The 24,001-nt window shown below is 51.4% G+C and overlaps 2 protein-coding genes and 1 long non-coding RNA gene across 4 annotated transcripts in view; 1 reads left to right on the top strand and 2 right to left on the bottom strand.

Annotated features, from left to right (window-relative positions):
• The window catches only part of LOC306656602 (CMRF35-like molecule 2), a 195,625-nt gene that overhangs the window by 9,915 nt on the left and 161,709 nt on the right, over positions 1 to 24,001 (bottom strand). The gene's annotated exons all lie outside the window — the stretch shown is intronic.
• The window catches only part of LOC306656601 (uncharacterized protein), a 34,487-nt gene that overhangs the window by 8,376 nt on the left and 2,110 nt on the right, over positions 1 to 24,001 (bottom strand). The window lies entirely within an intron of this gene.
• Positions 5,806 to 13,155, top strand: LOC306656605. 2 transcript variants are annotated; one of them, XR_013762579.1, is made up of 3 exons: positions 5,806 to 7,325; positions 7,580 to 11,958; positions 12,430 to 13,155. It is a non-coding gene; the product is annotated as an uncharacterized lncRNA (long non-coding RNA). The 2 variants fall into 2 exon arrangements; XR_013762580.1 differs by having other exon boundaries at positions 7,035 to 7,109; positions 7,189 to 11,958.

Below are 24,001 nucleotides of genomic sequence, written 5' to 3'. Positions count from 1 at the left end.
AAAGCTCGGTCCCTGTCTCTGATGCCAATCCAATAACAAGGACACAGTTTTGAGAAAAAGGAAAAAAAAAAAGGTTTATTGCTTTGCTAGGAAAGGGGAAGCTCTGGGACTTCTGTCCCATTGGCTGTGATTCTCCTATCAGCAGGAACAGGGGCTTTTAAAGAGGTGACTCAAAGGCTCCATTCCACGTATTCTTTGTTGGAGTTGTAATTCACTTGTTAATTTGAGAGGTAGTCATTTCTGAGATCTCTGGTACCATCCCCAAAGTCTGGATGACTTCATTCCTAGGGTGGGTGTGTGCTCAGGGACAGATAAACCTGCCTAGGATGGGGAAGAAAGGTGATCCCATCTCCCTTGAGATTAGGGAGAGGGCAGAGATTAAGGAGGAGGAAAGAAAGAGGAAGAGGAAGAAACATGTCCATCGAAAAAATAAGTTGCAGTAACAGCAGCAAGGGCTGTACTCAAAGCATAAAGTGGACACTGTTACAAGGCCACTATTCGGGTGAGCCTCGCCTAATCCATGAGCCCATTTAGCACAGAGAAGGCAAATCGGAGCCATTCTAAGCACAGGAAGCATTCTAGGCATCTAAGGATGGAGGTGATACATGGAATGGACTTGACCTCTAGGAGCCCTGAGAGACCTTCCGCCAATAGCCCGCAAGAAAACGGAGGCCTCAGACGCCACAAGGAACTGGGATCTGTCTGAAGGGACAATGGGTTAACAGGGCTGCAGCCATTTCTCCCCTGCCACTTTACTGCCGCCATTATTGTGTCCCCCACCCCCCACACACCATTTTATAACCTAGATTGTTAGCATGGGAACTTCCTCAGTCTTTGGTCAGATTGTTATTAGCCCTTAAAATTCCACTACTTAAGAATAGCTCCCCCGCCCCAGGGCAGACACGCTGCTCCTCTGCTTAATAAAATCTCTTGTGTGAGTTCCCGCATCCAAAGTGGTGTTCTGGGTGATTTCACTGTCAAACCTCAAGTTAACTTGGAGGGGAATTTTTCTCCATTGCTCCCAGATGAGCGCTCAGCCTGACCAACACATTGATTTTGGCCTTGGGAGACTCTCAAGTGGACAGCTAATAAATGTTTTGTTTTGTTTTCCTAATATTTTTAGTTGTAGGTGGAGAGGATTCCTTTATTTTATTTATTTATTTATTTATTTATCTGTGGTGCTGTGGATCGAACCCAGTGCCTCACACGTGCTAGGTCAGCGCTCTACCACTAAGCCACAACCCCAGCCCAAACAGGTGTTGTTTTAAGCTGCTAAATGTATGGTGATTTGTTGTGCAGCCCTAACATCTAGTACAGGCACCTACGCAATGGAGGTTCCAGGGCGTACGTTGGTCCCAGCGGAGAAGGAAATGTAGCATTCCCCTTCACCCTCCCCGCTCTCTGGCCGAGCCCTGCTCCATGCACAGAGAAGTCCAGTTCTTTTCCACTCAGTCTCTGCTGGAGCACTTGTCCTCAGAGTGCAAACTAGTTACAGATAGACAAGTTGCTGGTGAACAGCTTAGCCTCATAGACCCAATTATTCAAATCTCTTATAAATTCGCTTCTCGGCTAACTTTCCCCTATTTCTGCCCAGTTCTGAGGCTGTCAGATCTTCCAGTCCTCGGCAAAAGCAAAACTCTTTCTAGCAAGTTTTTCAGGCAGGACTTCCTAATTTAAGACTCTTCCACATAGTCCCTTAAGACTCAGAAGGAGTTGCTTTATCTTGATCCCCTGACCTAAATGCCTTGATTTCATCCCGTGACTGAGATGCTTAGTTGTCTACCAAAATTCCCACTCCCTTTAGCATAGTCACTAAGGAGCAAAGACTACATTTCCCAGCTGCCCATGCACCTAGGTGTGGTCATGTGACAAGCCTCCGCCAATAGAATGTGAGCAGAAGAGAGTCCAACCCTCCTGAGTGAAGGCCCTGAGAAGTAAGTTGACTTCCTCCATGCTTGCCTTCTTCTTCCAGCTGGATGTCGGCGATAGTGAGACCCTAGGGAATGTGAGAGCCCTGAGATGAGAAGAGCCTGGGTCCCTGAATCACCATGCGGAGGAAAGCCACTGGTCAATCAGAACAGCCATCTTCACCTGTTACGCAAGGGTGAAATTCCTGAGGCCTTTGGACCATGATATATTTGGGAGCCTGCTTGGGAGTGCCTATTAGCCTGCTCTTCACAAGGCACATCCCTCTGCTTGGCCTTCAACTTAAATCAAGTTGCACAAGATGCTGACAAAGCTCCTGGGATGAAAACCTCCAGCTATCCCTGTATTTCACTTTCCTTGGCCGGCTCCCATCCCTGTCTTGGTTCACACTGTCTGCTTGCTCTGAAGTCTGGCCGACTCAGCCGGCCTGGGCCACCATCCATCTGCTGTCGATGAGTGCCTGGCTCCCAGCAAAATGCACATTTATTCCCCCAAACATAGGGTTCTTTTTTCAGCAAAGGTGGTGCAGTATATTTGGAGAGGCAAGCTGCTCTTCCGCACACGGCTCCTGGTTGCTTGGGACCCAGCCAGGGAGTTTATGTCTTCAGCTCCAACTCCCTGAGCAAGAGCCTCCAGAGGTTGGGGGAGAGGTGGAGGGGAGCAGTGGAGAGGGGGGAGGGGGACAGGGACAATTCTCTCAGAAAGCAATTAAGCATTTCTTGGTGACCTCAGGGACAATCTCAAGTTTTTGTACTTTTCCCCGGGGAGGCTGCAGAGCAGAGGAGGAAGACATCCATGATTGCCGTTCTTGAAAACTCTGCTTCATACTGGGGCTGTGGGAAGATGCAAAAGCTCGCTGCAGAAAGGCAGCCCGACCCCTACGAACCTGCCATCCAGGCTGCTTCCTCTCTGGGGAGCCTCGGAATGGGCCGTAATGGGGCCCAAGACACCAAGGAGCTGTCCATTTCTGAAGTCTGGCTCTGTTCAGATCAATTCGTTGTTGTTATTGTTTGTCTTGTTTTGCGGTGCCACTGGGCTACCGTCCCCAGCCCTGAAGTGTGGCTCTGGATGGCAGGTTTCAGCAGAGGAGAGAGTAGAGGCCGGACTGTGGATGGTGGGCTGAGCCCAGAATAGCCCCGGGTCTCTGGGGTCTCTGCCGCAGCTCCAAGACACAAAGGCCTGGCTCCTTTATGGGGTCAGATGCTCTGGAGGTTATAAAATGACAAGGCCCATCCTTCAGGGGGCTCCAGGAGGATTCTGCCTCAGCAACTTCCAGAACAAATCTGCTGTTTGTTTGAATCAGGAAATAACAGGCTGCAGACTCCCCAGGGGCCCAGGAATCCAGCCACTGGCTCCTCCTGTCCTTCTGTGAGCTAGATTCAGCCAGCCGCACAGGCAGCACAGAAGTGAAGTGACAAGAGCCTGATCTATGTGTCCCCGCGGATGCTGAGACCCCCACTCAGGGAGGGTCAGTGGCCAATAGGGCCTCTCCAGATCTTTAACTGGTCTGGTCCAACCATGACCCGAATCCCTTATGGCGTCTATGGTTTTGACGCCAGGCAGCCCTTAGCAGTTAGCTCACAAAGCTTCGCCACCGGTGTGGGCGCTGTGAGCCGCATCTCATGCCGTCTCCAGGGAGAACATTTCTTCATTTCCCATCCCTTCCCTGTGGCTCCCCCTCCTCCCCGCCCTGCCCTGTCCACCAACTCAAATCCCTTCCCTACACTCAGCCTGGGTCCTCTGATTTTGTCACTTAAAGCTTAAAACTTGGTGAGCCAGGCATGGTGGCCCAAGCCTATAATGCCAGCGACTTAGGAGACTGAGGATGTAAAACAGCGGGGGATGTGGCTCAGTGGTAGAGTGCCCCTGGGTTCGATCCTTAGTAGCACAAACAAAAACTGAGGACCTTGTGCTAAGAATTCCCTCCAACTGCCCCCTCTCCCAATCTGCCCTGAGTTCTCTCCATGACTGATCCCTCCCAGGAAGCCCCAGTTCGACAGGTGCAATGTCCAGGGTGCTACAGGAAATATCAGAGCCCAAGGTCTTCCCAGGACTGGACGCTTGGATGGCTCCGGGGCAGAAATAACCTAAGCCTGGTGCCCTTTCCTTCTTGGGAGTGACTCAGCTAGAGCCGTTGGATGGAAACACATCTAGTGCCACATCGTGCAGAGGGAATGAGGTGCCAGGCCAAGGCCGTGGGTTGTGGACGGAGAGGAACCAGGGCCATCGCAGGGGTGAGCCCTGAAAAGATGCTCAATCTGAGGGTAGGAGTGCCCAGGAGCCACACCAGACCCCACTGTCCACTGAGCCGCTTGGCAAAGCTGAAGGCTGGTGAGGCGCTCAGCTGGCAAGGGCGGCAAGAGGCGCCCAGGCTCCGCCGCAGCACTGTAAGCTGATCCGACCTCTGCGCAGGGCGATCTGGCAGTAGCTACCAAGCGCAGAGTCTTTGACCCAGCAATTCCACTTCTAGAAAGGTCACAGCCAACCATTTGTGAAGTGGCCGAGCTGGATGCTTATGACGGGTCGGGGGGCGGGGGCGCTGGCTGGCTTCAGGTCTCAAAGAGCAGATGAAATGGCATCTACCCCGGGCGAAGGAGCCGCAGTGCGCATGCTCCGTGCTTGTGCGCGGGGAAGCGTGTCTCTGGCTGCATCCCCAGGAAACTGGCTGCGTCGCCCCTAGAGGAATATTTTTCTTTTTAAATATTTTTTTAGATGTTGATAGGCCTTTGTTTTATTCATTTATTTATATGCGGTGCTGAGAATCGAACCCAGCGCCTCCCATACGCTAGGCAAGCGCTCCACCACTGAGCCACACTCCAGCCCAGGAACATTTTTTTTTTAATATACAGCTTTATAACTTGAAAGTTTTGAGCTGTGTGGACATGTTATCTGTTAAAAAATAAAAAGTGCAGTTTAAAACATGTGACGTGACCCCAGGTCTTTAATGAAAATAATATTTCCACTATGTAGGGTGGTTTGTTTTTTTTTTTTTTTTTTTTTTTTTTTTTTTTGCGTTTATTTATTTAGGGGTTCTAGGGATTGAACCCACAGGCACACTACTACTCGGCCGCCTTCCTAGTCCTTTTCAAATTTTTATTTTGAGACAGGATCTTGATACATTGCCCTGGCTGGCCTCAAACTTGCAATCCTCCTGCCTCAGCCTCCTGAGTAGCTGGGGATGACAACTTGACCCCAGTATTTGAAAGTGAGCAAGTTCCAGGACTGAATGAGGTGGTGGAGGGGGGAGAGAGCATTCATGCCACTTTATGTTCATGCCATCTGTCATATCTTATAAATATTTCCATTTGTGTTTCCCTGTTCAATCCTCAGGACAGTCTGGTGTTTTCAAATGGAGAAATGGAGGCTCAGAGAAGCAAAGTGACTTCTTGGTAGTCACACAGCAAGTGGCTGAGCCAGACCTCCAGTCCAGCTTTGGAGATTCCTGTTATGTGCCTTTTTCTCCCTCATTCTGTGATAGGAGAGTCCTGGGGGCTATGTCCCCATTTCTACCCAGAACATGATCCGGGCCATGTTGTATACTGGCTTAGACACTAACTGTCCGGGGGTAGCATGAAATTCTGAGTCAGCTGCATCAGGTTGCTTATTAGGCCATGCTGAGGTTTTGTTTCCCCCAAAATTCATGTATAGAAACTTTGTTCAATGTGATAGTATTAAGAGGCAGGGCCTTCAAGAGGTGACTGGTGCCCTTATAAAAGAGGACTGAGGGGAGCTTGTCACCCCTTCAGCCACATGAGGACTCAGCAAGAAGATGCCATCTTTGAAGCAAATAGTGAGCCCTCCTCTGACACCAGATCTGCCACGATCTTGATCTTGGGCTTCCTAGCCTCCAGAACTGTGGGTAATGCACTTTCTTTGCTGTTCTGACATGTTTTGTTATAGCAGCCTGAATGGACTGAGGCTGACTTTCAGTTGCTTCATTGATAAGACAGAACAATAATAGAAGCCAGCTCAGAGGATGGCTCTGTGGTCTAAGAAATCAGTAGCCTCAACTACAATCAGGCCAAGTTTCCTGCCCCACTGGGGGCTGCTGGCTACTTATGACTCTTGTACAAACTCTAAAAAATTATTTTTACTCCAGCATCTGTTTCGCATTGTCCGCCTTCCCGCATTCTTTCTGTCAATCTTCTCTCCTTCCCTTCTCTGATTTCTGGTCTAGCGTTTCCTTCCTGCCCCTGAGCTGGGTCTCAGCAACCTGGGAACTGGGACAGCTCCCACCAGGTAGGGGAGGATGGACGGATGTGGAACTCCCTTCTAAATCTTCTCACCCTCCCTCCATTTAAATATTCAAATATTTGTTTTGTCTGACAAATTTTGTTTTGTTTGACAATCAACCAGAGAAGGGCAAAGGAGGGGAGAAGGCTAATGAATGACAAGAGCTTTTCTCCATCTTCTCCACCAAGTGGCGTTGAACACTGAGCCCTTAGCCGGGCATCGCCAAAGAAAAGATGGGCAGAAAAAACAAATTGTCCTCTTAATTCAGCCTCCCCTTCCTTGTTCTTATTTTTAGAATTAATACATAGTGCTATCATTGGAATCTGAATGTTTCCCAAAGGCCCAAGTTAAAGACATGGTCACAGTCCATGGGCTATATGGGAGTGGAGTACTGAGATGCTGGTCCCTCTTCTTCCTTTTCTCTTTGCTTTCCAGCCTCCATGAGGTAGGTGCCCTCCTCTACCAAATGCTCCCACCATCATATATGTCCTTCACCACAGGCCCGAAGCCAACAAGGCCAAAGATCTTGGACTCAAACCTCATACTGTGAGCCAAAATAAACCTTTTTTCTTTTTAAGTTCATTGTCTCAGGTACTTTGTGATAGTAACAGAAACCTGAATAACACAATAATAAAACTGTGTGTGTGTGTGTTTGTGTGTGTGTGTGTGTGTTCAATTCATAGAACCACCACCCCAATCAGGATCCAGAACAGTTCCATTGCCAAAAACTCCTCTCTCAAGCAGCCCCTTTAGGGACCCACACCATTTCCCCACCCTTAACCTCTGCCAGGCAACTCCAAATGTGTTGTTACTGTTGTTTTATCTTTGTGAGAATGTCACAGAAATAGAATTATGCAGCATCTAACCTTTTGACAGGTGTCCCCCTTCAGAATCGTGCCTGTAAGCGTCACCTCAGCAGCTGTGCGGATCCACAGCCCACTGCTGTGTTGGTGAGTGGTGTCCATGGCCTGTGCATGCCAGGGTTTGCTTCTTCATTCATTCACAGAAGGACATTTGGGTCTTTCCCAGGTTTGGGTGACTATGAGCAGAGCTGCTGTAGATCTCTGTGCAAAGGCTTTTGTGAGAACCAACGTCTTCGTTTCTCTGGGGCAGCGTTCTCACTGGGAGGCGATTGGCCCCCACGAGGCAACTGGCAACTACTTAAGGTATTTTTGACTGTCACGAGGTAGGGGTGCAGCTGGCTCTGGTGGGTAGAGGTCGGGGTGCTGCTGAATCCCTCAGACCCAGAGGACAGCCCCGCGGCGATGGATGATTTGGCCCAAAGTATCCACAGTGCTTAGTGAGCAACCCTGCCCCGGGAGCACCTGGGGCTGAGCCTACGGGGTCACGTGGCATGTCGAACTCTGTAAGGAATCCACACACCATCTTCAAAATGGCTTTACCTTTTTTCTTTTCCCAGGGCTCAGGGATCAGACACAGCATGCTAGGCAGGAGCTCTACCACTGAGCTACAGCCCCAGCCCGCGGTAGCTGTTTTGCATTCCCACAAGGCCGCGTCTGGGTTCTGGGAGATTCACATCTCCCCGGGTCTGCTGCTGTGGGTCTTTTTATTTTAGTCATTACAATGGGTGTGTAGCAGTATCTTATCACAGTTTTAATTTGCATTTCCTTAGTGGCTAATGATGTTGAATATATTTTTATGTGCTTATTTGCCATCTGTGTATCTTCTTTGGTGAGTATCTGTTCAAATCTTTTGCCCATTTTTAAAATTAGGTTGTTTCTTACTGTCGAATTTTGAGAATTCTTTATATATTATGGGTACAAGTGTTTTCATGTGTGAAGTATGTGATTTGTATTTTCTGCTCTCTTTCCATTCTCTTAAGTGTGTCGTGTGTGTGTTGGTGTGTGTGTGCATGTGTGTTACTGGGGATTCAGTCCAGGGGCCCTATACCACTGAGTCACATCCCCACCCCTTTTTACGTTGAGACAGTGTCTCGCTGACCTCAAACTCGCAATCCTCCTGCTTCAGCCTCCTGAGTCTCTGGAATTAAAGGTGGGCACCACCATGCCCAGCAAGAGGCAAAATTGTTAATTTTGGCTGTGGATGTTGCTCAGGGTATGGTGCTTGCCTAGCATGCACAAGGCCCTGGGTTCAATATCTAGCACTGCCAAAGAAGAAAGTAAAATAAATAAAATAAAAGACAAGACTGGCTCTGTGATAACGAGAGCTTTATACTAAACCTTAAAATCAGGTGGTGTGATGATTACTTTTAAATTTTATTCATTCATTCATTCATTCATTCATTCATACTCGGGATTCAATCCAGAGCTGCTCCACCTTCAAGCTACATCCTCAGTCCTTTTTATTTTTTATTTGAGAGAGGTTCTTGCTCAGCTGCCGAGGCTGGCCTCCCGAGTCACTGGGATCACAGGTGAGTGCCACCGCACCCAACTGGGCAGAGTGACATTACTCTCTTCTTTTTCAAAATGGCTATTTTTGGTTATTCCAATTCCTTTGCCCTTCTATAGAAATAGTGGGATCATCTTGTCTCCATCTACCACCTCGTTTTGTCTTTGATCTCCCAGGGCACCGATGTCTGGGGCCCTGGCTGTGTTTCTTTGTTCTAGGTAGGCCCTCAACACTCATCCGTCTAGGTAGAAACCTTTGGGTAATTTCTGGGGAAGGAGGAAAAATGCCAATTTTTTAGAAAACTCGAGCAGCCATTCACCTGCTTCCTGGAAGAACAGATGGTATTTTGCCTGAGGAACATGCAGGATGCAAATTCGCTTCTCATCCACTACTGAGGCTTTATGAGAAGATCCAGACCAATAAACGCTCTTCACAAGTTTGCAAGGCAGGCTTCATGCCCTCTCTGACAGCGAAACGGTGACGACACTTCTGACCTGTCTGCAAGGTATGACTTGCCTGCTCGGAACGTGGTCTTCACCAGGTCGAATAACTTGCCAGAACTGCACACAACCTCCAAGTAGGGGTGGGAATTCATCTGGCTCTGTCATTGGCAGCTCTGAATACATGGCTCCAGCCCTCTGTTGAGGCCGTGGCTTAAGAGCTGAGCCAACTAGGGAGTGGGAATGACTAGTTGTACTGTTACTAGGACCCCTGGGCTGAGCCTGCTGTCCCCCTGCCCCTGGCTCTAGATCCTCTACTCAGTCTGGGAAGACTCCAGGCTCCAGACCTTTCTACATGCCAGGGAGAACTGGAGAGCAAAGTCCTCTCTGAGCTGGTCACTCTGCCAATATTACATCATTTATTACCTGAAAGGAGGCCTAGAGTTTGCAACCTGTGCAATGAGGGAAGGGGGTGGGGAGGCGGGAATCATGGGCCACTGGTTAGGGCAGCCAATCCCAGGGGCAAGAGCAGAGGGCGTGCCTGGCGTGACCCGTTCTCCCACTGGCTGGCTGCTGGACCTGAGCAAGGAGTTTGACTTCCTCAGCTCCTTTTGCTCACATGTAAACTGGCCACTCTGCAATCTGAACTGCCCATCTCGTGGAATTATTGCAAGATACAAATGATCAGTCACAAAAAAAGTTCTGGAAAGATACCACCCAAACAGTTCAGAGTGGCTCCTCTAGAGAATGAGTGGATCATGGGGATTTCTACTTTCCTCTTCAAGCAGTTCTGATCTCGTTTCAAAATTTTTATTAATGACTATGAATTCTTTTTATGGTTAAACAGTTTGTAGGGCTGGGGGCACAGCTCAGGGGTGGAGAGCGTGCTTTGTATGTGCAAGGCCCTGGGTTCGACCCTCAGCACTAAAAACCAAAGCAAACCAAAAACAGGGTGAAATGTTCACTGCAGTGACTAAATATGGTCATGCAATAACACATTCTGTGGTCTGCAAAGTCTCCACCCCGAAGCAGCTAGTTACTCTTTAAAGCCCGCGTCGTGGGTCACGGAGCCCTGCATTTATCACATGGATTTCAGGGCACAACTGGCTGAGTCCCCAGATATTTGAAAGCTGAGGGTGCTAGTGAAATCAGCTGGGGTGGGAGATGGAGGAGAAGAAATGGCAGGCTCCCTGTCAACTATGAGCCAGGCTCTTCCCTCCTCCCTGGGCCTCCTAGGTAAGGCACTTATGTTCCTCCCTGGCAATCTGGCCGGATTAGCCTGCAGGCAGGCCAAGTGGTGCCAGAGCAAGGGACACTGCAGAACAGGACAGAGTTCACACAAAAATCCATCCTGGGGCTCCAGCCCGCTGGAGTAAGGGGGCCAGGCTCCGAGGCCATCCTCCCCAGGAGCTGGCTGCCCTGGGGAGTATAGGCGTGCCAATGGCTATAATAGGCATGTCAGGAGGCCCTGTGGCCAGCCTGGGCCAGCAGGGTACAGTGCCCAAAGGCACAGCCGGGGCTGGCACACTGCACCAAGCAGCCAGGAGGAATGGGGCTGTGTGCATCTGTACTTGTTTATTTGCTGTTTGAAGGCCCTGGCAGGTGCAGGAAGGTGCTCTGGTTTCCTTATGTGGCTAAAGGCCCCCCAGGAGAGGTCCGCCCTTCCTAGATCCCCTGCCAGATCTGGAAAGTGGCAGGGTTGCAGCCCATCAAGAACCCAGGACACCCCAGGAGCAAGAAAAGAGACCAAGTAAGGAGATAACTGGTGTTCTTCATCAGGCAGTCCCAATGGACTGTCCCTCTGACCAATGACAGGAGGGCAGGGATGGCCAGGCCCTCTAGCCAGCCACATAAACCAGGTCACCGTCATACAGCTAAGATCAAGTTGCAGCTATTCTCAGTCCAGGGGCTCAAAGGGATTCGCCTCCTACCCCCAGGCCCCAGTCAGTTTGGGGCATGGGGTGGGGGGAATTCCTTGTGTGCTGGACAAGTTCTGCCCTGTCCTGGGCTGTGGGGAACCAGCTGTCGGGGCTGGTGAGAGGCACAGAGCCTGAGAGGGCTGCAGCTGCACGGTTGCCATGAGCAGGCTCAGGCAAGAGTGAAGGGGGACACAGACCTTGGGTCAATGTCACCTCAGATCCCTGCCCTGCTCTGGCCTGGAACTAGTCCAGCCCATCAGGTTGAGACAAACACTAACACACCCTCGCCTCCTTTCTCTGCCCCACAGAAGCCCAGACAGGAACCACGGGACGCAGGGCGCAGCCAGAAGATGTGCCACTTCCCTGACTCAGGGGCGTGCAAGTTCTATAAAGGGCCAAAGAGCAAAGATATTTGACTTTGTGGCTGCGTGGTCTCCATCACAGCTCTACAGCTCTGTCTTTGTAGCATGAAAGGAAGCAGACACAGCCAACATGTCAGCAAGTCAGCCGTGGCTGTGTTCCAATAAAACTTTATTTAAAAGAACAAATGACGGTCTGGATCTGGCCTGTGACGTGCAGTTTGCTGATTCCTGCTCTCATTTACCAGCCCCCTCCGAGGGCAGGTCTGTGTACCCTTTAGGGCCAGCTGTCCTCCCTAGATTCTGGAATCGCAGGTGCCCCAAGAACCTGGCTGCCCGTCAGGGTTGTGGGCAGGATGGTTTGGTGCGCGTGCCTGGAGAACAGGGAAGCAGATGCTTGCTGGAGAGCTCCCCGGGAAAGCCTCCTCATCCACCCATTTAATTGACCTTCAGTAGATACCTCCCCAGTGAACAGGTTTGTGGACTCCTACGTCACCCAGGTAGGCTGTGTAGGGTGGGGAGGGGGCCAGGGGGCCTCCTGGCACTGAGGACTGAACCAGAGCTTCAGGCTTGCGAGCAGGTGCTCAACCACTAACCTATATCCCCAACTTTTTCCTTTTTTGTCTTGAGGCAGGGTCTCCCCAAGTTGCCCAGGCCGCCCTTGAACGTGTGATCCTCCTGACTCAGCCTCCCAAGTAGCTGGGATCGCAGGTGAGTGCCTGCCAGATATTTTTATCCTTATCTTTTTTTTTTTTTTGCGGTGCTGGGGATCGAACCCAGGGTCTTGTGCTTACAAGGCAAGCACTCTCCCGACTGAGCTATCTCCCCAGCCCTTTATCTTTATCTTATTGCCTTGGGCTAAGGATCCATCAGTAACTGGCAGAGGAGGGTTCAAAACTTAGATCTGCTGTTCCTTACTGAGTGACCTTGGGCAAGTTACTTCATCTCACTAAGCTTTGGTCTCCTTGTTTGAAAAGAGGGAGATAAAAATCGTACTTGGAGCCCTGGGGTTTAGATCAGATAACCCCCATGAAACACTTAGCACAATACCTGGCAAGTACTGGCGGGACCAGACCTGTGGCCATGACTGGTGACCGCTGGGCTGCTCTGTGGGCTAGAAAACGCAAAGGGACATCTTATCTAATACGAAACTCTGAGACAGCTCTTATTCCTATTTTACAGGTGAGGAAATCGGGGTTCAGAGAAGCAATAATTTGCCCAAGGGCACACAGATGTAGCTACACTCAAGGGAAACGTGAAGGTCACTGTACCGGAAAAGAATGGGCAGGAGCAAGGGACCTGGGGCCTTCGGAAGACGGTGGGAAAACTGGTTCCCCAGTGCAGTAACTGCTTGCACGTTCTGCAGAGGAAGAGCAGGTTGCTTCCAAGTCACTGTGAGCGCGGTTGAGGGGTCCTGCCTCTGGTACACCTGCCAGTCTTTCCTGGAAACGCTGAGACTGCCCTGAGTAGAAAGACCTTTGGGATAAACATCCAAGGCCATTTGTAAAAGGCTGACAGGTGTCCCTCACTGTTTTATATGTCCACTTTGTTGAAGCAGTGAGTAAGAGAGGAATCAAGTTTGGTTCCAACAAGTGGATTTATTCATGCAATGCACACTCAACTTAACCTTCCTAATGATAGCAAGTCACAAATACATTGAGGATTCACTCTCTTGTTCACCTAAGTCCAATCCTCATAGACTGACTCAATGCAACGTCTCTTAGCCAAGAAGTTAGTCAGCAAGACCGAGGGGACTCTTCTCAGCCGTAGCCTCTCTCAGCTCCTTGGATGTCTTTGGGTGTCCTCGGGTGTCCCATAAGCCGGAGGCTGGGTGGCAGTCGTTACCCTGGGAGAGGTGGTCAGTCATCTGGCTGATCGACCATTGTCACCCATCAGTGGAGTGGACAGCAGCTGGGGCCGTCAAGAGACAGAGCAATGTGGAGTCCTCTGGTCATGGAGCTGCTGACAGCTTGCTCCAAAAGTCCAGGGGTTTAAGTAGTGATTTTCAGCCCAGTCATGTTCTGGTCTTCACTGATAAAGACCAGAACATGACTAGACTAGAAGCCACCACTCAAATCATAGATAAAGGTTCATATCAGCATTGTTCAGGAGTGTCATCCTGCCACACAGCAAGTTTGTCACCTGGCACCTTTATTTTAGTTTTACAAGTCCAAGCAAATACCAAATACAGCATATTATTGCTACATAACACACAACTATAGCAATTCCTATTATTTCCTTGTCTCATTACACACTTGGAACCCCAGAATGTGACCTTTTTTTGGAAATTGGGTCTATATAGATATAATTAAGAAAAGGAAGGGCTGGGGATATAGCTCACTTGGTAGAGTGCCTGCCTGCCAAGCACAGGCCTTTGGGTTTGATCCCCAGCACCACACACACACACACACACCAAGGATTGAGATAAAATGGTACTAGATCAGAATGGGCCCTAAATCTAAAGAGACTGTCACCATGGGAAACAGAGGATCCTTGGAGACTTAGAGGAGGCCATGTAATGACAAGGCATGAATCGGGGTGATGTGTCTAAAAGTCAAGGAGTGCCAAGGATTGACGGCCCCCACCAGAAGTTGGGAGAAAAGCAAGGAATGGATTCTTCCCTGGGACACCCAGAAGGAACCAACTCTGCAAATACCTTGAACTTGGATTTCTGGCCTCCAGAACTGTGAGAATAAATTTCTCATGTGAAGCCACCCAGTTTTGGGTAATTTGTTACAGCAGCCACAAGAGACTAATACATTATATGTGGGCTTGGTGGTTCTGGGTGTCCCTCAGGCCCAGCCAACTCTGAGGCATACAGCAACGCCCGTATGTGAGAGAATGGACAAGCAAAGAGACAAAGGAAGGAAGAAATCAGTTGGTGGGGAGTGGGTGGCTTGGAAATCCAGTTCAAGGGAAGCAAGCCCCTGCTGGGAGCCAGGAGTAGGGGCAAGGTCAGAAAATTCATGGAAGAAGACAAGCATGACTTCACCTCCTCTAGGTCTGAGAAGTGCAAATAAATGAGGCTGGTGACATGTTCTTTACTCTGGAGAGGGAGGCCATGGGGAGGACCCTGCGCTGCCTGCCATCTTGAATATGCAGCCAAGTGGGGCCTTCAGATGACCACAGCCCCAGCTGCCATCTGACTGCATAGAGACCCCCAAGGAAGAACCCACCACCCTGCCAACCCATAGAACCATGAGAGGTGGAAATAAATTGTTGTTTTAGGCCATTAGGTTTCCGGGTAGTTTCTATAGTGCTATCGGTCATGGGAATGCTCTGGAAGATTCACCCATCACCTTCTTTCCCATCTTTCCCGTCTCACTGCTACTTAGGGGCAAAAGGTCCCCCAACCTCCAAATCCCCAGTCCCTCATTACTGACCTGCCCCAACATTGTCCCTGGTGTCCGGTCGTGGTGACAGTCAGAGCTGCCTTGTGGCACTGCTCCTGGGGTTGGCAAATCCCAAACTAAAACCAACAAATATTTGTAAAGCAGCTAGATGTCCGCAGCACTCAGAGGAATCAAAGGGACAGAAAACACCTTTTATTTAAAGAGCATTAAAGAGCTTTGCAGGCACTTAGCACGGCCATCAAAGGAAGCATGGCACCAGCTCTCAGTGCCATCCAGCAGGAAGCAGCGCGAAGCCCCACAGGCAGCAATGGCAACGTAAGGGCCAGAGCCAGGTTGCCTGGCTCCCAGGCTGGAGGAACAGAGGAGAGGCAAGAGACACCAGCTCAGGCCCTCGTGTGCATGGCTCTGGCTCTGGGGTCAACTTCTGGATTCGCCTGTGGCCCTGCTAACAGCGTGAGCCCAGCGGGAGGGGCTGGCTCTTGTGTGGCCACCTAGACTGTATCGTGCCCAGAAGTGATCCTCTGGTCACAAAGTGCATGCTGTCTGTAAATCAGAAAGCCAAGGTCTGAAGAGGCAGAGGAACTCAGCTGAGGTCACCCAGTTCCCTGGAAGCAGGGCCAGTGAGCCAATCGGGAAGGGCCCACTGGAAAGCCAATTGCCAGTTCCATATTTTTCTGGCACACATTGCCGCATGCCCCAATTGGCTGGGGTCCAGGAGCACCAGGAATGAGGGCCTGGGTGGTGTATCCTGGAGGGATGGCCCTCCAAGACAGCTGGGTGAGACAGCGCTGAAGCAGGATCGGCCACAAGGAAATGAAATATCCATGGAAGAAATTGGTAGAGAAAATTTTAATGGACAAAATTCAGAATCCATGGAAAACCATGAGGAGGTTTCAGTGAGAGAGAACAGCCACACTTGGGAAAATGGCCTAGATGTTGAGGGCTTTCGGAGTGACTTTAAAAACTGCCCACCTGTGCTGCCATGCCATGACAATGACATCAACAGACTGTCCACTGTAATTACCACCTTTTTTTTTTTTTTCCCAGTACTGGGGATTGAAGCTCGGAGTGTTCTACCTTTGAACTGTATCTCAGTCCTTTTTTAAAAATTTTTGTTTTGAGATGGGTCTCAATAAGTTGCCCAGGCTGGCCTCAAACTTGTGATCCTCCTGCCTCAGCCTCCTGAGTTGCTGGGATTCTGGGCATGGCCACTGTGCTGGGGCCTAACCAGCACCCTTTCTCCAGCTCCCATGATTACTGCTTCTACCATCTCGCCACTGCAGTGAGGAAGACAGCAGCTCCCACCTAGACAGCACTTACACCTTACACCGAGCGTGCTGTCGGCTGATGGTGTGCCCCAAAGGTCTGCATCAGTCCTGACCCCAGGGACTGGGATTTTTTACTGCTGTCATCAAGTCAAGATGCAGTTCTACAGCCTTAGGGTGGATCCGAAACCCAATAGGACTGGTGTCCTTAAAAGAAGGTCACGTGATTAGACAGACCTACCAGGAGAGGGTCACGAACAACAAACGCAGAGGCTGGGCAATGCCCCTGCAATCAAAGAACACCAAGAATCGCCACAAGCTGGAAGAGCAAGGAAGGATTCCCCCTTGAGCTTTCGGAGGACACATATCCTGCAGACACCTTGATTTTAGATTTCTAGCCTCCAGGAGTGTGAGAATAAATTCCTGTTGTATCAAGTCACCAGTTATGGTAATTCATGACTGGCAGCCCTAGCAAACTCAAGCAGCGCCGCGTTTACAACTATTCTTTGATCTGAGCTTCCTGACCGCCCTGCTAACTGCTGTGTGTGACCGTCAGCCTACAAGTGGCCCCGGTGGTCCCTCTTCTGGCATTCGCTTCTCTGTGTAACCAACAGGATGTTGTGAAAAGGACCGTCGACCAGGCCTGCCTTCCACAGCTAGGCTTCAGCACCCGCCTGGCCCCCTTGGATCACTTGATCCAGGAAAAGCCCACTAACAGTCGGGTGGCTCAGGAGGCTGAGGCCGGAGGATCGCAAATTCAAAGCGAGTCTCAACACTTAGTGAGGCTCTAAGCAACTCAGCAAGACCGATTCTAAATAAAATATAAAAGAGGGCCGGGTTGTGGCTCAGTTGTTAAGCACCCCTGGGTTCAATCCCGGTACCAAAAAACTAGCAAACAAAGAAACAAACACCTCACAAACGGCCTGTGGAGAGGTCTGTGGTGAGGACCTGCAAGCCCTGGCCATCAACCAGCATCATAAGAGTGAGCCCTGGACGCAGATCACCCTAGGTGAGCCTTTGGGCGACTGTAGAGGCCCCAGCCCACATCCTGACTGCAACCAAATGAGATGCCCTGGGCCTGACCCTCCGCGCAAGCCCCTCCAACTCCTGACCACAGAAACCGCACATCATGGGGGTTCATGTTGACGCCGCTCGCTTTCCCGAGAGGCAGCCTGCATACTTTTCCTATCCCACCAGAAGCAGCACGCGCGGTGGTCAGGGCCTGGGGTGCACAACACACCTGCCTACTGACCTTGAACATGTTGCTTCAGCCTCTCTTAGTGTCCACGTTTACTTGTGGTACTGAGGACTGACCCAGGAGCACTGTAACCCTGGGCTACTTTCCCAGCCCCTTTTATTTTGAAACAGGGTCTCGCTAAATTGCCCAGGGTTGGCTTCAACTTGCAATCCTCCTGCCTTAGCCTCCCCAGTAGCTGGGATGACAGGCGTGTGCCACCACACCCAGCCAATTTCCCTTTATAAGTAGGTAGAGTAATTGCATCCAACTGATAAGATTGTTGCAGGGTGGGGGGGGCAGGAGTTAATATATAACTTCTAACAGTCCCATCCCATAATAATGTTAGGTTCTGTTTAACTGGAACCCAGGAGCACATCAGCTGGGGAAGTCAGACGCTCTGCGAGTCTAGAACTTCCTGCCCACTCTGTGCTTGCCAACAGCTGGCTGTGCACATCACCTCGGGGGTGGGGAGGGCAGCCAGCGGGGTCGGTCTAGGTCTACAGCTCTGGGCCTGATTCTGGGCAGAGAGCCCCCTCTCCCCACCACCCCCATCACCAAGCTGTTAGGAAGGTGGGCAGGAGCAGGCAGTGGGCTGGGCACATTCTGAGAGGGGCTTTTGTGGATCACATTTCATTGCCAGAGCAGGTCCAAGGAGAGGGAGGGAGCCAAGCTGGGCTGTGTGCAGCCCTAGTTAGGAAATAGCCAGGAGAGCAAGACAACTGTTTTGAAATGCAATACGGCATTAGGGCGAAAGGGCTGTCGGGAGGAAATCTCTACTGTGCTGGCTGCCTTAGTTCCAGCTGATCAAAATGACCTTGGACAAGCAGAAGAGCCATAGGCTCCCCTAGAATAAATGCCCACTCTCCTTTCTCTTCTGTCCGTGGCTCTGGTCCCACATTTGATAGCAGGAAACAGTCAATGATCCAGTGAATGAGGCCAGATTTCCAGAAAAAAAGAGCAGAAACAAGATAATGGCAAGTGAAATTTACCTTCGAGTGAGCAAAGGCCCCTATGGAAATAGGATGCAAAGACCTGCAGGTGTGCTCAAAGCGCCCAGGGCTCCTCCTGCTAGGCGGAGTGTTCCTGGGTGTGGTTGTCCCTAGATTGTCACCAGACCTAAAATGCCCCATAGCAACATCCCAGGCCCTGGGATCCCTTCACCAACTTGCCTTTTCTCTGCAACTTTGCCATTTCTAGAAAGAGAAGGTTGGGTGTCCAATACAAAATGATTGAATTCAATGATCGATGCCTTTGATGCCCAGGAAGAGGAAACCAATAGGGGCTCAGCTTCAGAAAACTGTCAGAAACCTGGCGCGTGAGAGACCTTCAAATCCGACCACTCTTGAGGCTGAGGCAGGCTAATCCAAGTTCGAGGCCAGCCTGGGCAATTTAGCAAGACCCAATCTCAATATAAAATTAAAAAGAGTTGGAGGAGATGGCTCAGTGGTAGAGTGCTTGCCTAGCATGCCAGATGCCCTGGGTTCCATCCCCAGTACCAAATAAACAAAAATTTTAAATGTTTATGAACCCCAAAGGGTTCACCTTTGGGGCTGGCTCCCATTTCCTCCCGGAGCTCTGTGCCCTTCCACTGTGAGTCTGGCTGAGCTTCTCACTGCAGGCTCTCCCTTGCTCCCAAGACTCCTTGATCCATCTAAACTCTGTTCCTAGAGGATGTGCTTTTAATAGGATCGCCCTCCCCCATCCACCACCCAACCAGGGCCCACCGTGATGCTCATGCACGGCGGCTTGCATCCCAAATGCATTCGTATTTCAGTGGCTCAAACTGTAGGAGACCTAAGAGTCACCTGCTGCACTTGTAGATTCTTATCTAACAGGTTTGGGTGGGTTCAGAAGCCCTGAGTCTTAATATGCTCCAGGGAACTGTGAAGGAGTGAACCTTGAACTTGAGGACATATGCCCTCATGTGATTACTTCCCACAGGGCTGGAAAATATTTGGGGCCGGGGGATAAGAGGGCAAGAGAACAGAGGGGCTGCCTCACAGTGACTCGCTCTTCCCTAATCATCCCTTCCGCGATGTGGGACGCAGACCCCACTCCTGGGAGGAAGAGAAGAAAGAGGTTCAGCGCTCAACTTCCGAAACAATTCAGCGTGGGCCCTCGGTGCTCCCCCACCTTGGCCCTGCTTCTGCACATCCTCAAGTCCACTGTCATCAAAGGAGCAGCCAGCCTGGACCGGCTGGCCAGACTCCTTCAAGGGCGTCCTGTGCTGTGGCATGCCTGTTTCTCCTAGCTGATTCCCACAATTCTTTCTAACCTAGTCTCACCAATTCTCAAGGCCAATGCATCTCTAGGCACGCGTGGGGGCGTGGACACAAGGCAGGCGCATGGGCTCCTTGCCTAGGGAGCTGGATTCCACGATCAGAAAGGTCCAGATATCTGCTTTCTGTCCACCAGCGACTGACCCTGGTGGGCTCTCTTCCAGTCCTGGCCTCTAGTTCCACACCAGGATCATAAATCCCCAGGCTTCTACCAAAACCAGGTCAATTGTAAGGGCTTAAATTTGCTCTAAGTTGGGTTACGACTTTAATCTTTTGTCAACCAAACTCAGCCTTCAGGCTTTTATTGCCTACGTTGCAGAAATATCCAGTTTCGATTTAAAAAGAGAAAGAAGAAAGGCCCTTGGAGGAAGTCTGCCGTTGGATTGCACTGGGAGGGATGGTGCCGGAACCCGGGCCTGGGGTAATGCAGCAGGGTGAGCGTGGACAAACTGAAGGAAAGGCACGTGGGCCGTGTGAGTGACAGCGGGAATGAGGGCTGCCGTTGCATCCGAAGGCTGATGCGCAGGCCGCCTCTGCCCAGGTCCCACTTTAGCATGACCACAAGGGCCATTAAGACCCTCCAACGCGCCATCAGTGGTTCCGAACTTTGCATAATGACTGAAGGCCGCCTTATCATCAGAGGGAAGGAGAACAGTCTGGAAACCAAAGGGGCTGGAGTTTCAGCCGCTGCCAGGCCCCTCAGAGCCCCATCACCCTCCCAGAATAGCGCACGGGTTCCCGGCAGCCCAGGCTGCACCGCAACTGGGCTTCCGGTGAGGGAGACAGTCAAGCCCCAAACAGTGCCAGGAACAGCTGGGACTGGACACGAACCAGAAGCCAGCTGGCCAGCCCTGCCCTGCCCTGCTGGAGGCACCGAATCTGGGTCCCCTGTGGTCCCATGACTCTCCCCACATCACTAGGGGTCTGGGCTGGATTAGAGGTTGGGGCAGCTTCAAATCCCAGGCGAGGGGTGGGGCAGTGACCAGGTCTTTGAAAGGGTTTGTTGAGTGTGCTGTGTTGGTGGTGGCTGGAGAGGCTGGAGAAGGGCCACAGGGCCACAGGCTGCAGAGCGGATGCGGCCACCGGAGGCCAGCGAGGCAGGAAGGGAAACACCAGGATGAAGGGAGCACACACCCTTCCCTCCAGGGACACGGCAGGTGCCTGACTAGCTCTCCAAGGGACAGGCAGGAAATGGTAAGGGCTGCGGAGGAGGCAAGAGAAGCACAGGCAGGCACAGAGTGAAGACCCAGGCCCATCCACAGCTGGCCTTAGCCTCTGCGAACCTCAGATTTGTTTAAGTCTATAAAACGGAGATAGTAACTTCTCCCTTAAGGATTCAGATCTACCCTTCTGGATGCTTCTAGGGTTGAAAGCATCAAATTATGTAAAAGAAGATTTGAGATTGTACACACTACATGGGGTAAGCTCTCAGGGATATCATATCATCAAAAAGTCAGCATTCTGAACTTCTCCGCATGAGGTTCTGCTCACTGGATTCCTGCTGATCCTGTGTCCTCTCTCCTCTCCCACTTAGAGAAGGCTGACAGCCTCTCTCTTGGCCAATCAATACAATCGATTCACCAATATTTCATGCTTTTTTTTTTTTTTTTTGAATGTATAGAGCACTGTGCTGGGAAGGAGAGGGGCGGAATCTAGAATCCAATTCCTGCAGGGCCTCACAGAATTAGGGAGGCAAGGTGTCTCTGCACAAGATATCATTAACACTGTGAAAAATATAAGATTAGCAAATGTTGGGGGAGGGGGAGCCCAGGGGTGGGACGGGGAGGACTCTGAGGTCACCAGCACTTCTTACAGGAGGAGCCTTGGGCTCTAGGGCATGGTCTCTAAGAGGAGGGCCTCCTAGACTGAGGGCAGGGACAATGGAAGCAAGTCACAGCAAGGCAGGCTCAGGCCTCTCAGGCAGGAGTGACCATTCCCGTGGGGAAGAGGAAGGAGTCCTTGTTGGATACAGGCTGCAGAGCCCTTGAATGCTAGGCAACGGGGGTTGGACTTTAAAGGCAACAGGAGCCAGTGAATGTTACAGAGCCCTGGAGTGAAGTCAGGCAATGTCCCATACTAGATGGGGGCTCGCAGGTGACTGGAGGGGACATCGCAAGCAGGGTCATCACTTTGGGGGCTAGAGCAGCTATTGGGGTGAGACAGAAGGTATGTTCACCCCTGAAATGCTCTTAGATGAGGGTGAGACTCCTGGAGGTAGGGGGAACTAAATGTTGCGTGGTTACTTATTTCCTTTTTGTTTCTGCAACGGGTGGCGGGTTGAGTGGCCTGCATGCCTGGCCCCTTGCTTCAGGGTCTGGTGGTAGGATTTGCTGAGTTTGTTAATGGAGGCTGGCCAGATCTGGGCAACTCAGAAAATGCAGTTCTCCCCTTCCCAGGGAGTTGGTTAATGGTCACTGAGCTGTGGACAGGCAGTGGGGCTAAGGCGGATGCAGGTTCGTAGGAGGGAGCCGCACTGGTTGGCATTCGAGCCGGCTCTGCCCTAAGCCTGCTTCCGGGTACATTTCCAGAGGGGTCACCCATGGGTAGCCGGTTGAGGTGAATGAGTGTTTAACTTGTCTGGCTTCCTGCTTCTTAAAGGGCCATCATGATATCACAGTCCTCTCAAAAACAAAACCCAGGCCGTCTCTGCTGCTCCAAGCAGGAAGTCCTGTGAGACCAAGAAAAAGACTAGACCCAACACGGCAGCAGGGGCAGTGACCAGTTCATACAGAGCCTGGGAGCAAGGCCAGGTGAAATGCAAACGGTTAACCAGCAGCAGGCGGTGGGGCTCCTGGCCACCCAGCTCAGGAACAAGGCCCCTACCTGTCAGGGTGTCTGGACCCACCCTCAGTTCAGTGAGGCACTGTTCTCACTCACTGGGGCCCTCGACCCCCTAAGAAAAGGGTCTGCACCTCCATACCATGGAGGAAGGAATGCTTCCCCACCCCAAGAGAGTCTCTGCAAGCTGAAACGGTGACCCAGGACAGGGAATGGGAATAAGGCACCGGGCAAACTAGGCAGTTCCTCTGAGGAACATAGTGACCTCTAGGACAACCCAGCTAGGCTCGTCCATCTCTAAACTTGGGTTGTCAGGGCCCCTACCCCGGGGTCTGGTGCAGGGCTTTGCTGGCTGGCCCAGGGGAGGTGGAATTCTCCAGCAGGCATAGTGTCACCCGGGCAGGTGTGGCACCGTTTGCAGGACTGCTGGTGTGAGAGGGAAGGTGGGCAGTGGTCTGCTACGGAATAATGGCGATTCCCCTAAATGCAGCTCAGGGGCAGACCCCGTGGCAGCAGCAAAATGGCTACTCTGCAGGCATTTGCTGAAAACATCTACCATGTACCAGGCTGTGGGTCAGATGCTGGGGACAGATAGAAGAGTCCCTGCTCTTGAGAAAGGCTCAGAAGGTTACTTATGAGACACTAGCATAAATCACAAATGCATAATGAACTGTGGGGAATAAGGCAGCTCACAACGGTGCTTCCTGGGGAAACCGAGGAAGTCTTCACACCGAGGCAGGCAGATTTAAAAACTTTTGGTCAAACAGAGACAGGAGGTGGGAGGGACAGGAAATCTGAGGTAGAAAGACCAGCACAGGTGAAGGCCCAGAGCACATGTCCCAAGGAGTGGTCAGGCAAGGCTGTCCTGATGGTGATATGGAGTTGGAAGTGTTAGAAAAGCAGATTTGACAGGAGTTTGGGTTCAAAACTGCTAGGTGTCTTTAGCCAAGGCTCAGAGAGGCTGGACAGTCACATAGAGGAGAGGCTGGACACTGACCATCTGTAAGTGCCAGGCTTGTGGGAGGAACATGTTAGACCCGCTGCATTTTGGGGGTGGTGTTATCACCTCCATTTTACAGTAGAAGGTCGGGCTCAGAGAGATGAAGCGACCTGCTGGTCACACAGCTGGCAGGTAGCACCCTGGCCTTGTGAGAGCACTCAGGCAGCTAGAAGGGGCTTTCCAGTGAGTAAAGGTGGCGTCGTTCTGCATTCCAGTAGAACTCAAATGCCTGGGGAGGGCAGATGGGGGGGCAGTGGGGTGCTCCGCCTCAATCCAGTAAGTCCAGGAGGGCTTGGATCAGCGGGTGTGTAGTACCTGCAGGGACCGTGTCTCAAATGGGAGTTCACAGTGGGTTCCATGCCTGCTGGGTTATTAAATAAGGGTGAGGGGCATGGGGGGCACAGACGACCCTATGGCTGAGGTCTTAGAAAACACAGCACCTCCCTAAAACCTCCCTTTCCAGCATGGTTGGCTGGGTGGGTGCAGCTCTGCCCACCAGGGTGAGGCTCAGGGGGCTTGGGGGCTCCCAACTCCAGTTTCCCTACCCCTGACCAGCACAGGCCCAGGGACTGAAGCAGAGCGCAACAGGAATCCTAGACCCTCAGAGGCCCAGGTCATCTGCGCCAAGAGACTTGCTTTGTCCTTTGAAGACAGAAGAGAGCTGAACAGGTGAACAGGGAAGAGCAGAGAGTCCTCAGAAACTGTCCTACATTTCCACTGCCAGCTGCCTGGCAGGACTGGCTGAGGGCAGGTCGCAGCCTCTGAGAGGGGGTCCTCTTTTCAAAGGACTCCCAGGTGGCCATCAGTGATCAGGCAACAGGCAGTCCACCCCTCACGGGCCT

This window comes from Sciurus vulgaris (assembly GCF_902686455.1).
Source record: "Sciurus vulgaris genome assembly, chromosome: 3".
NCBI lineage: Eukaryota > Metazoa > Chordata > Mammalia > Rodentia > Sciuridae > Sciurus > Sciurus vulgaris.
This window is presented reverse-complemented; position numbering and strand designations above follow the sequence as displayed.